Source organism: Triticum aestivum, chromosome 1B (assembly GCF_018294505.1).
Source record: "Triticum aestivum cultivar Chinese Spring chromosome 1B, IWGSC CS RefSeq v2.1, whole genome shotgun sequence".
Lineage (NCBI taxonomy): Eukaryota > Viridiplantae > Streptophyta > Magnoliopsida > Poales > Poaceae > Triticum > Triticum aestivum.
The window spans coordinates 364,511,566-364,525,940 of record NC_057795.1 but is presented as its reverse complement, the minus strand read 5'-3'; the positions used below and the strand labels follow the sequence as shown (position 1 = coordinate 364,525,940).

Below are 14,375 nucleotides of genomic sequence, written 5' to 3'. Positions count from 1 at the left end.
ACCGTGCTAGCGGGAAGGTCATGCGAGACTATGTACACGGGGCACGCGTCAGCAGTTAATAACTAGTGTGAAGTCCACCCTAGAAAAAAAAGACAATAACTCAGGATGATGCGCCGATAACTTGGATGTTCACACGGGCGCGGCCAATCATACGGGTGTAGAGGCGCATTCACAAAAAAGGGATCAAACGCCTATGTATTTCTCATGTAAATAGATAGTTTAGTGTCATTGGTTATTTACTTTAAACATAATGCATTGACGTTTAGTGTAGAGGTGCACAAAAAGAAATGGATATTGTATTCCGCTACTTAAAAGTGTTACCTCATATGATTACATAGCCTCCGTTTCATAAATTGCGTACCCATTGAATTCATATATGAATATTACACATATTACTTCATAATAGAACCTTAAATCATCCAATACTAATGAATTTGAATGCAAGAGTAACAATGGTGCATGTACATGATAGCTACATTGGTTGTTTGAAAAAACATCACTGTAACTTTGGCATGCACAACTGAAAAGGTTTATTTAGATAGAAAAAATGTGATATGCGAGTGTACAATCTTTGTAGCGTTGAATTGATATTGTACCTTTGGCCATGATACGAATTACATATTGATTTATGTTCAAGCGATGCACGTCCACGATCACTAGATAGTGATACGTGAATGAATTATGCAATCTCTCTCACACGCTTACATATCTCATTTCCCTGTGGGCATCCGAATCACACAAACGCACTTCATGTATTTCTCTCCCTCCGTCAAGGTTAGAATTCGTCTTTCTACCCCGTCCTACAAGTCTCTCACACATAAACACACACGCTCTCTCTATCAAAGACGCCCACCCCTTTAATTCTGCCTACCACAGCCACTAATGTCTGAAAGTATAATTTTGTCTCTCACACATATGCCTAAGGTTAACTCGAGTTCCGGAACCATATGAATACATACAATGGGATTCTAGCAGAGCACCTTTTGTTTTGAGATTTTGCTCTCTCTCTCTCTCTCTCACGCACACACACACGCGCGCGCGTACACATTGTTTCTCGCTTCAGTTTTTTGGCACTTGCATGCACACTGTTTTTTTATCTTCGTGATGCTTTAAGTATGCCTCCTACACATGCTATCTACCTATCCCTTAATATAGCTAGATATGTGCCACACAAACTCCTTCTCCCTACTAGCAAGATGCCCATGCGTTGCACGGAACATCAAGATGCATTTGTATGAGTAGTTTATCTTGTGGGAGAAGAGGATGAACGAGGGAATGCCTTATTTTCAAATGTGCAGAGGGGTGTGGGTATCTTCTTGCAAAATTTCCATAGTTTCCTTCCTATCCGTCGGATATAAATCGGATGGCCTATATTGCAGGATGGCAGGAACACCATCATCACCAACTCTGTTTTTATAAGAGTAGAGATATGTAAGTATCACTGCCCCCCCACCCACACCCACACACCCACACACACACTTTCCAACACCGAAGGAGTAGGGTGACACATCGATCTTGATACTAATCTATCGACTGGCTTCTCTCTCAAACACACACACACACACAAACACACACACACACACACAAACACACACACTACCCGACACCGAAGGAGTAGGGTGGCACCTTGATCTTGATAGTAATATATCTACTCCTCTTTCAAACACACACACATACACACACACTCGCTAGTTGTGCCTCTGTGCCTACCGCACACACTCTCGATATGTCTTTCTCTCCCTCCCCCTCCCCCTCCCCACCCCAACAATGACAGCAGAAGGGTGACAACTCGATCTGATCGTAATTTGTCAATTGGTTTCTCTCTCAAACATTGTGTCTCCGTGCCTCGCTCAGTAGCCCCCTCGATATGTAGACTTCTCGCGTGCGCACAGCTGTAGAGATGATGACGCTGAACCCAGTGTGCCTCATTTTTACCGGCCTCGTGTGATAGTTTTCACCCTATTTTCTGTTAATTAACAAGGCAACCTTTTCTTTGTTACTACTAGTGAATCTGAAAGCATTCGGGGCAGACATAAAATATATCACTTCAACCCAATTATCGTAGTAACTATTTTAAAAGAAACTAGCTAGATGCCCGTGCGTTGCATGGAACATCAAGATGCATTTGTATGAGTAGTTTATCTTGTGAGAGAAAAGGATGAACGATGGAAGGCCTTATTTGCGAACATGGAGAGGGGTGTGGGTATATTTTCGCAAAATTGCCATAGTTTCCTTCCTATCCATTAGATATAAATCCGATGGCCTATATTGCAGGATGGCATGCACACCATCATCATCAACTCTGTTTTCTACTCCCTCCATTCCTAAATATTTTTCTTTTTAGAGATTTCAACAAGTGACTACATGCAGAGCAAAATGAGTGAATCTACACTCTAAAATATGTCTACATACACATCCGTATATGGTAGTCCATTTGAAATCTGAAAAAGATACATATTTAGGAATGGATGGAGTATAAGAGTACACATGGAGATATATCTCCAGCATGGTTTACAACAAAAATGTGCTGGACTGGTTAGTGCCAGATGCTCGCAACGCGATGACATAAGTTCAAATTCTGTCTTTAACTTTAGTTTTTTATATTATATATTACTTATTTAATATATACGTCTTTCGCTATTGTACTGACAGTGGAACCCACAGAGTACTTAGAATACAATATTAAGGCTGGACTTGTTTCTTTTTAACTTTCTATACGAAGCTGTAGGCACCCTGCAAGTCACGTGTACACTATACATGCAATTAACTTTTTATAGAGGGACAATCATACATGCAATTAACTCAAATGGATTGGATGTCACTCTATTATTTCCATCATAAGAGCATCTCCAATGGCAGCCGACAAATTTCCTCCCACTTCCTTCCGTGGGGGACGACATCAAACGCCAGCAGCATACATTTTCACAACTCTAACCAACCAGATGAAATTCGTGCAAACACGGACTGATTTCATATAAGCATGAAGGATTTCGTATAAAAAAGCCGGATCTTCATATAAACATGATGGATATCATTGCATTTACATGAACTAAGCGGTGCTAATCTGGCTCTCTTGGTATAACTAATATTCCCTCCGTCCGAAAATACTTGTCCTAGAAATGGATGTATCTAGACTTATTTTAGTTATAGATACATACAATTTATCCATTCTTAGAACAAATATTTCCCGCCAGCAGGAGAGGGAGTACATAATCTAAATGGCCGCCCGCGGATCCCTTTGTCTTCCTCATGTCTAGCAGACACTTGTGGGGTCGACGAAGGTCCTCAGAAGAGACGAAGCAGCAAAGAAACCACCTGAATGCGCAGTCGTTGCCTCGGCGGTGGCCTTCATGGGAACCAAGTGGCGGCGGCCTCCAATGTTCTACTTCTCCTTGATGATGGCGGTAGACACGCAGAAGCTGGCCATCGACTCGTCACTCTCCATGCTCCCGGCTTCTGTCTCTGCCTGCATGGCGCTGCCGCAGGCACGGTAGGCGCGCCCATAGACACGGGAGGCGCGGCCACTGCAGACACTGGTGGCGTGGTATGACGCGGCAATGATGATGCCCGTACCGGTGTGCTCGCCGTCGTGTCGGCGTGGAGCAACTCGCTACTCCTCATTGAGCTGAACTGGAGAGGCGAGTTACTGAACCACGCGCCTGCTTGGGGCGGCAACTAGCTCCGTTGGGCCAAGCGAGGTTGGTGAAGCACCGAGCTCCCTCGCCCGTATCCGGAGGGGAGGGCCACCCGGCCGGGTAGTATGCCAGAGAACGGCTCCTCGGAAGCCATCAGAAGAGTGGAGAAAATGGTGAATGAGGAGATGGGGGAGCGATGGAGGGGTGTGATTCTTGCCTGCTGTCTGTCTAGCCTTGTTTAAATAGAGGGCGGACGGTAGGAGCTTGGCTGGCGTCTGGCCTCATTTAAACTAAGGGCGGACGGGAGGAGCTCGGCTAGTGTTGCGTTTAATTCCGGCCCGCTCATGAACGGACGTGTGGCCGGAGTAGGTTTCTCAGTTTTCATGTGGGTTTAACGGAGGGGTTTGATGGAGGCAAGGTGGCATGTTCAGTCGAGCATGCAGCGAGTGGCGTAGTACTATTCGATTTGACAGCGGGCGACGCAGTTCCCGATACGGCTTTAATGCAAACGAGGGAGGGAGTAGCGGTTCCCAAAATGTTGAACGACCAATGCATCCTCCTTCAATTAATGCATGAGGGAAGTAATGGGAGGAGGACCGGGAAAAGAGGCTACACGATGTGAATGCAATGCAGTTTGCCCTCATATAAAGGTGCCCCTCCATTCCAATGCATCTACCACATCGTACGCACCTAAGCATTTGCCTAAGCACCTACACTAAGCGCAAAAGAGCTCACTCCAGACCCATGGCGGTGATGCACACGAGCGGCCAGCGGCTGTGCCAAATGGTCCATGATGCCAGCTTACGGCATGGCGTCGAGGATCGTCTCCAGATGGTGTTGGAGACCGGCTGGTGGATGGCCGCCATCGACGCCAACTACGACTTTCAGTTGGACCAGATGATCGTTGCCACCACCAACAAGTTCATCGTCCTCAAGAAGCTTGCAGACGACATCGCTGTACTCCTCAAGATCGTGCACCCGGGCTCCTCATTGCCTGCCACCCTAATCGGCCTCCATGGCCGGAACCTCTTTCAAGCTCTGGTGGCCCTGCAATTGCCCGCCGACGCCATGAAGAATGTCCACCTAGAGGTCTTGCCCGCCGCGAGGCGCCTCGCCCTGCAAGAATTCATCGACCTACACATCCACGTGTAGGAGCAAATCATGTACATAGGTATCTACAAGGCCAGTGAGGACGCTACGACCTTGGCCTTCCTCAACCGGCTGGAAGCCTTGGATGCCTTTGCTGAGAAGCACCTTGACCTCGCCACAAAAGCCGCCGCTCCTTAGCCACCGGCCGGTGGCCCGGCGCACTAAGTTGAGGAGGAGGAGGTCATACATTGATGGATGCATCTTTATTCTTGCCTCCTGTAACCACCACTGTGATCGCATCATCGTGGCCTTAATTCTTATTGTGCTTTTGCATTCTCATTCCAGTCAATACCGACATGTGCGGTCCCTTTGCTTAATTATATGCATCACTGTAACTAGTACTCCATCCGTCAATTTATAAGTTGTGCTTACCTTTTCCATCAACTTCGTGCAACGCGCGGGCATCTTGCTATAAACACTAGAACATGTCGGACCACATGTGACCAAACCGCGATGCGCCAACCTAGCTACTAAGTACCCTGCTTATCTGGCGGAAATAGCCCCGCCCTAGCATTTCCAATCGTCTATCTATCGATCATGCCAAGGAGCAGAACCAAATGTTACAATTTATACATGTTTCTCTACTCTTACTCCTATAAAAGACTCAGTTGGTGATGGTGATGTGTCTGCCAACTATCGTTTCTGACCATTAGATCTGCATCTAACGGTTGTGAGGTAAGTTGTGGCATTTTTGCAACAATAGCCCACTTCTCTGCTCCAATTTACAGAAAACCCCTTATTATCTTGAAAGAAACCACATCCCTCCCTCACCTGATCAAAACAGCGCGAGGAATATATTTTGAGTGAAAAGTAATATGTTAGGAGTATATCAAAACAAGAGTGATTTCTTTCAAGTTTGTGAACAAGTACTACTATTCTACTACTTGATCCGTCGCAACGCACGGGAACATTGCTAGTACAAGGAAAAGGCATGTCGTGTTCGCGTCGCACCCGCACACGCCCGGGAATCGGGAGTACTCCACGGCCCCTCCGGCACGACACATATCTTAGGGAAGGCGTGTTGCGTAGCATTTTCACTTTCATGTGGGACCGTCGTTGAGCAAAACGTCTATTGGCAAACCGGACCCTGCCCGCCGCTGGGTTGGAAAACAGAAACGAGGGGAAGATCTAGCTATAGCACGGAAGCCAAGAAATTTGGTGTCAGATGGGGCTCGTGGATAGAGTAGAAGCATTCCGTACTACTACTCCTACTAGTACCAAGTTTGTACTCCCTCTGTCCTAAAATATAAGAACGTTTTTAACACTACACTAGTGTCAAAAACGTTCTTATATTATGGGACAGAGGGAGTACTATACAACTAGTACTACCACTATACAACTAGTAGGTACGTGCACGGCACAGCATCGTAGGAACAAAAAACGGGACGATCTTGTTTTGGGTGATTTATCTTTTTTCCAGTCAATGTAGTATGAATAATATGATGTGGGGGCACCCATGAAGCTTATGTGGCTTGGTTGCATGGCTACGAAAGGTTAGAGAAAAATAAATAGATAATGTGTTTAGAGTGCACTCCACTAAATAGATATACTTTCGATCCATTGCAACGGGCCGGCACATCTATATCTATACCCCCTATATAGTGTGTGAATAACTTTGAAAGTTGGTCGTTGGATGAAGCCAATCCGACGGTACAAAGATGGCAAATCCGAGCACTACTAGCCGTTGGATATCATCTACATTCCACCAGATTCTGCCACATGTAGAATCTCGAAGACTCCATGGTTGAACTTAGGGTCTGTTTGGTTCATGACTAACTTTGCCACAACTAAGCTTAGGCAAAGTGTGTCTACCACAAAAAATGTGGCTAACAAAATAGCCACCACAAGTGTGGCAAGATTTGGCAAGAAGTTGAGTCTATGACATGTGGACCATGTACCTAGAAAAGTGTGGCAAGCCACAAGTGTAGCAATGAACCAAACACATGCCTAAGATATTGTGGCACGCCTAAGCTTAGGCATGGAAACCTTAGGCTGCAAACCAAACATCTATACCCCTATATAGTGTGTGAATTACTTTGAAAGTTGGTCATTGGATGAAACCAATGGACGGTACAAAGATGCAAATCCGAGCAATACTGGCTGTTCGATATCATCTACATTTCACCAGATTCTGCCACATGTAGAATCTATAAGACTCCATGGTTGAACTTAGGGTCTGTTTGGTTCATGACTAACTTTGCCACAACTAAGCTTAGGCAAAGTGTGTCTGCCACAAAAAGTGTGGCTAACAAAGGTGTTGTTTGGTTCCTAGACACACCTTGCCACACTTTGCCACACATAACCTTAGGCAAGTTTGACCAAGTTAGGTAGGTGTTTTGTTCTATCCACACCTAAGGCAAGGATTTTTTTTTATGAGCAATGAGCCCCACATGTCATTTAAAACAATAATGAGGCTACCCAACTCACCTCCAGAAGGCTCCCCTGATTGGCCTTCGTGGGCCGTCGGATCTGGCTTTCGAACACGTCTAAGCCGTTAGATCTTCAGAACGGTTAAAATCGATTTTCACCTCATGGTTGTTTTCGTTGGCCAGTGACTGGTGGGCTCGTCTCGCACGCTCGTTGGCTGGGTAAACTTTGTTCGTGTCCCAAGGGAATTTGCCAATCCGGTCCACCCGCGCATCAAAACCCTAGCCGCTAACCCTGCTCGTCCCCTCCTCCCCGCTCCCTCCATCCTCTCCCATGTCGCCGCCCCTCTTCTCCCCGCTTGCCTCGGCCGCCTCCTCTCCTCCGCCGGGTCATCGGCCCCCTCCCTTCTCCTACCTCCTCCTCCCTCCTCTCAGTCCGGTGCCAGCCGCCGCCCAAACCCTAGCCCCCGTTTCCCTCGATCCCCACAGTAACCGCATCCACAACCACCCGCTCAGCAAGGCCGAAGACCGGGCAGCGGACGCCTCACAGGGTGGAGGAGAGGCCAACGATAGGGAAAAGCAGCATCTTCATGGATGAGATCCTGACGACTGAAGATGGTGCGCGCGGGAGGAGCTTGGAAGATGTCAAGGTGAGCTTGGCCGCCACCTCTCCTCTCATCCCTCCTTTCCTCCCAATTCTCCAATCTGGAGTTGGTGGTCGCCGGCGCCGTGGGGTGATAGAGGCCGTCACCTCTCCTCACCTCCTCTCATCTTCCAGTGGTGGCGCCGCCGGGGATGAGGGGAGCAGCAGCCGCAGCAGGCGGTGATGCTGGTGAAGCGGTGGTCCATGGTGCCTTCATCGTTGTCGTCCTCGGCAGAAGGTGAGGCCAAGATGGATCTCAACATTCTCTGTGAGATTCTCATCCATGGAAGATGCAGAAGAAAAACTCATGCAAGTTCCCCTGTTGTTTCCTTGGTTCTTTAATCTAATTTGGATACTTGTTTTATGTTTTTCTAAACAAGATGTGTGCAGATCGAACGAAGAAGAGAAGAGGAAGGATCTTGAGGAAGAGGAAAAAACAAGGTGAGCTCTATCTCTAATCTGCCTAGATAGTTTTCATTTCCAAGTTATACTCTAAATCATGTATATGGACAAATTAATGGGTCTGATAGTGATTGTTCTTTGTGTTTTTTATTAGTTCATTTCTTGGTAATTTACTACTCTCACTTCAGGATGCTTGTTCATTATTCTTACCTGCATTTCTCCCTCACTCCGATCAGGCAATGGGACTGTTGACCGGGTACAAGAGCTTCTTCAGAAAACCCATGCTGCTTTTCTAAATCGCAATTTTGTTCAAGGTAAAACCAGCCAAGCCGGAGACTACTACAACCCTTTTTGCAATATATAGTTGAGAGAATTCGACCATGCTATTATAGCTGGAGACTGTTACTATTGTCAATTATAAAAAATATGTTCTTCTATGATTTAGTGAAGTCGGGAGGAAAGTGTTGTGCAAAGGCAGAAGCTTTTGTAGCTGTGGTGTTCTTAATAATGGCACTAAAGGCCGAAAAACATAGATTTTGACAGGTTTTATTTGTGTAAAAAAACACAAAAGAAGAGCTTTTGCATGATATTAAAACCCATGTTGGTTTGGTTCTAGAAATACAAGCAGTTTTCTGAACCCTGCTACTGTCACTATGGTTGCTATTTTCATTTTTGTTGCAGAGCAGTTCTCTCATGGTGTTTCTATTAGCTGCGAGGAACATTGAGCTAGCTTTTGTCTTGAATCTCTTAGGTGTTATGTAGAGGTTGGACTTGCCAGTGAGCTAAATGGCCCATTGGAACTGCTTGTTTGACCTTTCAAAATGGTTTGGTGGTGCAGATAAGTTTGGCCACAACCCATCGGATTTAGATTTTAGGTGCCGTGTGAAACAATTTCTTAGGCAGGTTGTTTTTTTTCTTAAGCAAGGTATATAGGTAGCATGGGGAACGATTTATCGAGTAGGTTTATTTGTTTGTTATTATATTTGGGTACTTATTTCCTGATGTTTTTTAGGTTCTCTGTATAACATGGTAAAGTTGCTGGTACGATTTTGGAGGCAACACTGATATTTTTCTGCCGACTTTGTGGACAGGCTAACAATGAAAATTTTATCTGTAAAATATGGTGATCCCTATAGTGGTATTTCTAAAGCTTCGATGTGCTTGCTTTCCCCCAACAAGCAGTAATCCCATCATGGTTGCATCAGGTGATATATCATGTGAGAAAATCGAACTACTCATTCATAAGACATGATTTTCGCTCACATTTATCATGCTTCGACACTCACAAAATAAATACTTGGGCAATTGCTCTGTTTTGTATTGCGAGCCTTAATTTGTGGGATGCTAGCCGACCCTCCTCCGCGGAGATCCTCCCGTGCGCATCACTCGTGGCTGTCGGATGGCTTTTGACTTTTGCTATTGATCATTGGATTGGTTGAATGCATGGTAAATTTTGTTACCTTTTCTCTATTTTTCTGGTTGGATGACTTGTGGACCTTTTGTCTGTGTGATTCGGTTGGTTCATTGTGGGTGTTTTCAAATCTTTGTGTAAGTCAACCAGTACGGCACGTGCGCGTGCTGGTGTATGAGTCATCTGACTCGCACTATGGCTGATGAAGCAAGAAAGAGTGCCACGGGCGGGAACCAGAGGACTTGCGAGAAGGGAGTACAACCATTTTTGCAATATATAGTTGAGAGAATTCGAGCCTGCTACTATAGCTGGAGACTGTTACTATTGTCAATTATAAAAATTATGTTCTTCTATGATTTAGTGAAGTCGGGAGGAAAGTGGTGTGCAAAGGCAGAAGCTTTTGTAGCTGTGGTGTTCTTAATAATGGCACGGAAGGCCAAAAAACATAGATTTGGACAGGTTTTATCTGTGTAAAAAACACAAAAGAAGAGCTTTTGCATGACATTAAAAACAATGTTGGTTTGGTTCTAGAAAAAAAAGCAGTTTTCTGAACCCTGCTACTGTCACTATGGTTGCAATTTTCATTTTTGTTGCAGAGCAGTTCTCTCATGGTGTTTCTATTAGCTGCGAGGAACGTTGAGCTAGCTTTTGTCTTGAATCTCTTAGGTGTTATGTAGAGGTTGGACTTTCTAGTGAGCTAAATGGCCCATTGGAACTGCTTGTTTGACCTTTTAAAATGGTTTGGTGGTGCAGATAAGTTTGGCCACAACCCATCGGATTTAGATTTTAGGTGCCGTGTGAAACAATTTCTTAGGCAGGTTATTTTTTTTCTTAAGCAAGGCATATAGGTAGCATGGGGAACAATTTCTCGAGTAATTTTATTTGTTTGTTATTATATTTGGGTACTTATTTCCTGATGTTTTTTAGGTTCTCTGTATAACATGGTAAAGTTGCTGGTATGATTTTGGAGGCAACACTGATATTTTTCTGCCAACTTTGTGGACAGACTAACAATGACAATTTTATCTGTAAAATATGGTGATCCCTATAGTGGTATTTCTGAAGCTTTGTTGTGCTTGCTTTCCCCCCAACAAGCAGTAATCCAATCACGGGTGCATCAGGTACTATATCATGTGAGAAAATCGAACTGCTCATTCATAAGACAGGATTTCCGCTCACATTTATCATGCTTCAACACTCACAAAATAAATACTTGGGCAATTTCTCTGTTTTATATTGCGAGCCTTAATTTGTGGTGCTAGTAGTATTTTTTGCGTTTATTTGAAAACCAACACTAAATCACCATTATGCCTTACAGTGGCTCTTTTTTATATTGTATTCGCTGTTAATATGGTATCTTCTAAACTATGTTACAGAATTTTCAGTTGTGTTTATACTACATTCTCTTATAAATGTACATTACATTATCTTCTAGCAAATATACTGAATCACTATTATGCCTTGTATGCATGTTTTGGTAAAAAAATGAGTTGAAGTCTTTAACAATCCTTTTCAGACCCTCTCTCTGTTACACATTTGCATGAAAAAACAGAAGTAAAAGGGAAAACTTACTTTGGGTTCATATGGTGTAGACCAACAACAAAACGATTGTTAATGAAAGGTTTAAGTGCACGTATACTCAAAACGAGGTCTTTTATCTAATTGGTTGGATAACTTATTTTCATGTCTATGTGGATTTCCACAATAACACTACCTCCAACTTTCTCATTTCCCCAGCTCTGCATACAAGTTCCAAACTAGGTATGCCAATCTTGTTATCACTTGTTCAGTCGCATTCTGGTTTATGCCTTTTCACCTGCATGTAGTGAGGCAGTGTGTGGAATTTAGGTGCTAGTTTGAACAAATTACAATGATGTAGTCCTACAGATCAGTACAGGTCACCGGCTTTATATTGTGGTCAGCATCTTGTAAGTACTTTGGGAAACAAGTTCTGGGGTAAGTTTATCTGCTTGCTCATGCATTTTAATACTTCATTGATGTCCTGATAATTTGTGAAGTTCTGTGTACCATGTGATAAGCTGCACATCAGGTTGCATGGCAGCTTGTTTGTTGCTTTTAGGATGTCATGTACCCAGGTGGATCAAATACAGATACCAATCATATATTATTATTTTTACTCGTGTGTTTTTCTTGTGCCTGCCAAACATTTCAAAAATTGATTATATCATTCAGATGTATTCAGGCTGGGTTTTTGTGATCCAAAAAAATCATGTGGCATGGCTTTCTTTTTACATACAAAACTAAGTGTGGAGCAGTGTATATGTTCATTGCTTTCTTATCACATTGCATTTGTCGGAGGTGCTATACTGATTTGAAGGAAATGCTTTTATATTTCCAAGTTGATCAACTACACAGTTTCTGATCCTAAAGCCTTTCTTTAAAAGGGGCTGGTCAATGCAGCTCCATGTTGTGCTATCTTGCTATTGGGCTCTTTTTTCGTTACTTAAAATGGTCAGATATCTCTGATGTTAAATTTGTGGTTGATTGCTTATATCCAAAATAACTATGTTAGTACACTGAAGACAATTTCTATATTGTTAGTGAAGTTGGCTAAATAGTTTTTGCGCCACTAAGATATATATGTGCACTGCATTCTAACCCTGTAAATTGTTATGCTATTAGTTTAATCCGGAATATAATTATGTTAGTACACTCTACAATATAATTATGTTATATTCTGCTTTTGTCAGTTTGCTGGTCCATATTAATTTCCTCGAGCTTATTTTCACATCTCGTCATATTTACACCTCTCCGCCGACTGCCACCTATCATGGAGGGAGATGGCTTGGCCAGGCCGTCAACACCCATCAGGAACTTCCGGTAGGCGCCGTCCTGTTCTTCCTCCCCTTACTCTGATGCCTTCATGGCCAAAATCATTAGCAGGAGCAAGAAGGTTAAGCACCAATTATGGTTAAAGCTTTGTCTCTTTTGGGTACTATGTGTTTGCTGGTTAGCTTACAAATTCAAGTAATACGACTATTGCAATGCATCTTACTACATGTGTATTTATTTGCATTGATATTTTCTCCTCCTTAGGCTCCAAACCGTTTGTGGGTCATAAATTATTGTGCATTATTGATGATTAATTTGCAATTTAAATGACAACAGGGCTGGGTTTTATAAGTGCAATGGTTTGAAATGTGACCTTCCAGTCAAGAAATTTCCTCAGTGAGAAGCTTATGTGAAGAATGATGTAATTAAGTTAGCAATTTACAGTTCTCTTTGACAATTGTAACTGAATTGTCAATGGCCAGTTCTCTTGAATAATGAGTTACTCCCTCAATTTTACAATAGAGATAATTTGTCAAAATTTTGTTTTTGTGATGTTTGTGGTCTTCTCTTTTCTTTTCTTGATTTGTATTGGATATGCTACTCGCATATTTGAACATGCATAGGGCCTCTCAGTCTTTAACCCTGACTATAAAAATCCATTGATGGAAGCTGGGAAGGGCCGAGATGAACATTCAGCTCCCTGGGTCTAAGCCATCGAGATGGTAGATACGACGTTTCCATGTCATCTACTCCAGCAGCCGGACAAGGCATATAAAAACTATGGATCGTTTGCTCCCAAGGCCGCAAAATGATCATAGTGATGTCTACGACCTCCTCCTAGATGTATTAATCTCAATCTCATGTTTGGTTTTCTTCCCTTTTCTCTTCTAATGATGTAATTTCTTTTACTAAGATAACACCATGTTTGTTGTAATGCCTTATTTGATGTAAGATCCCTTTTCTATTTTGAATGAATTTACTGCATATATTTCTTATTTAGTTTAGTTCATCATTCAGAGACGGTGGAATATTTTTGTCCTTCATGGGTTAAATGAGCATTGTGTAGTCCTTCACAGGTTAAATGAGCATTGCGTAAAAGTATGTCTAAGTTCTCTTTCTTCAAGTGCTTCAAGTAAATGAAAGTGTCTATTTCAAATTTAATACCTTTTAATAATAATCATAATGAGAGGGGTATGCTTCTCTCTCTCTTTGGGCAAAAATGTTACTTTAGACAATATGTACTAAGAAATAAAAACTCTTGAAATGTGTTTGAATCGCACAAAAAGAGTTTGTAGTTGTTATTCATACTTGAAACACGTGAGGCTCTGCAAATAAACCATGTTTTTTTCAAGGCACATATGGATATAGCAGACCACAACTAAACCGACTGTATATACATGGACCGTCCTTAGTAAAGGAAACTATTTTCATCGCGAACATGGCTTTAGTTGAAGGTTCTTGCAACATGAAATTATTTTCATCGACAACATGTCTTCAACAGGTCTCTGCGCCATTTGGCGCAACGGGTCAACTAGTAGACACAAAAGGTGTGGCAAGATTTCCTTAGGCAAGCCAAAGTGTGGCTAACAATTTGAATAACTCAACTAAGGCAAGTGTGGCAAGTGTGGCAAAAATCATGTGGCAATATATGGCAAAGATAGGGGTTGTTTGGTTTGTGACTAACTTCGCCAAAGATTGCCACACCTAAGGTTGGGCAAGTTTGACCAACTTAGGTGAGTATTTGGTTCAAGCCACACCTTAGGCAAGCCACACTTAGGCCCCACATGGCGTACACACAAACAGTGTGGCAAGATTCCCTTAGGCTTGCCAACTTGTAGCTCTCATTTTGATGAACTAACCTTAGGTAAACTTAGAAAAAATGCATGGCAAAGCGTGGCAATGCTAGGCCTAGAACCAAACAACCCCATAGTCACAATCCAAACAGCCCCAAAATGGCCAAGTGTGGCAAGATTTGG

General features: G+C 43.1%; 1 long non-coding RNA gene across 5 annotated transcripts; it reads left to right on the top strand.

The window, feature by feature from the left end:
• Positions 1-7,417: 7,417 nt before the first annotated feature.
• On the top strand, positions 7,418-12,949 carry LOC123124532 (uncharacterized). Of its 5 annotated transcripts, XR_006461147.1 has the most exons (5): positions 7,418-7,800; positions 7,929-8,031; positions 8,174-8,234; positions 8,432-8,509; positions 9,287-12,949. It is a non-coding gene; the product is annotated as an uncharacterized lncRNA (long non-coding RNA). The 5 variants fall into 5 exon arrangements; XR_006461143.1 differs by having other exon boundaries at positions 8,432-12,949; XR_006461140.1 differs by having other exon boundaries at positions 7,418-8,031.
• Positions 12,950-14,375: the final 1,426 nt, after the last annotated feature.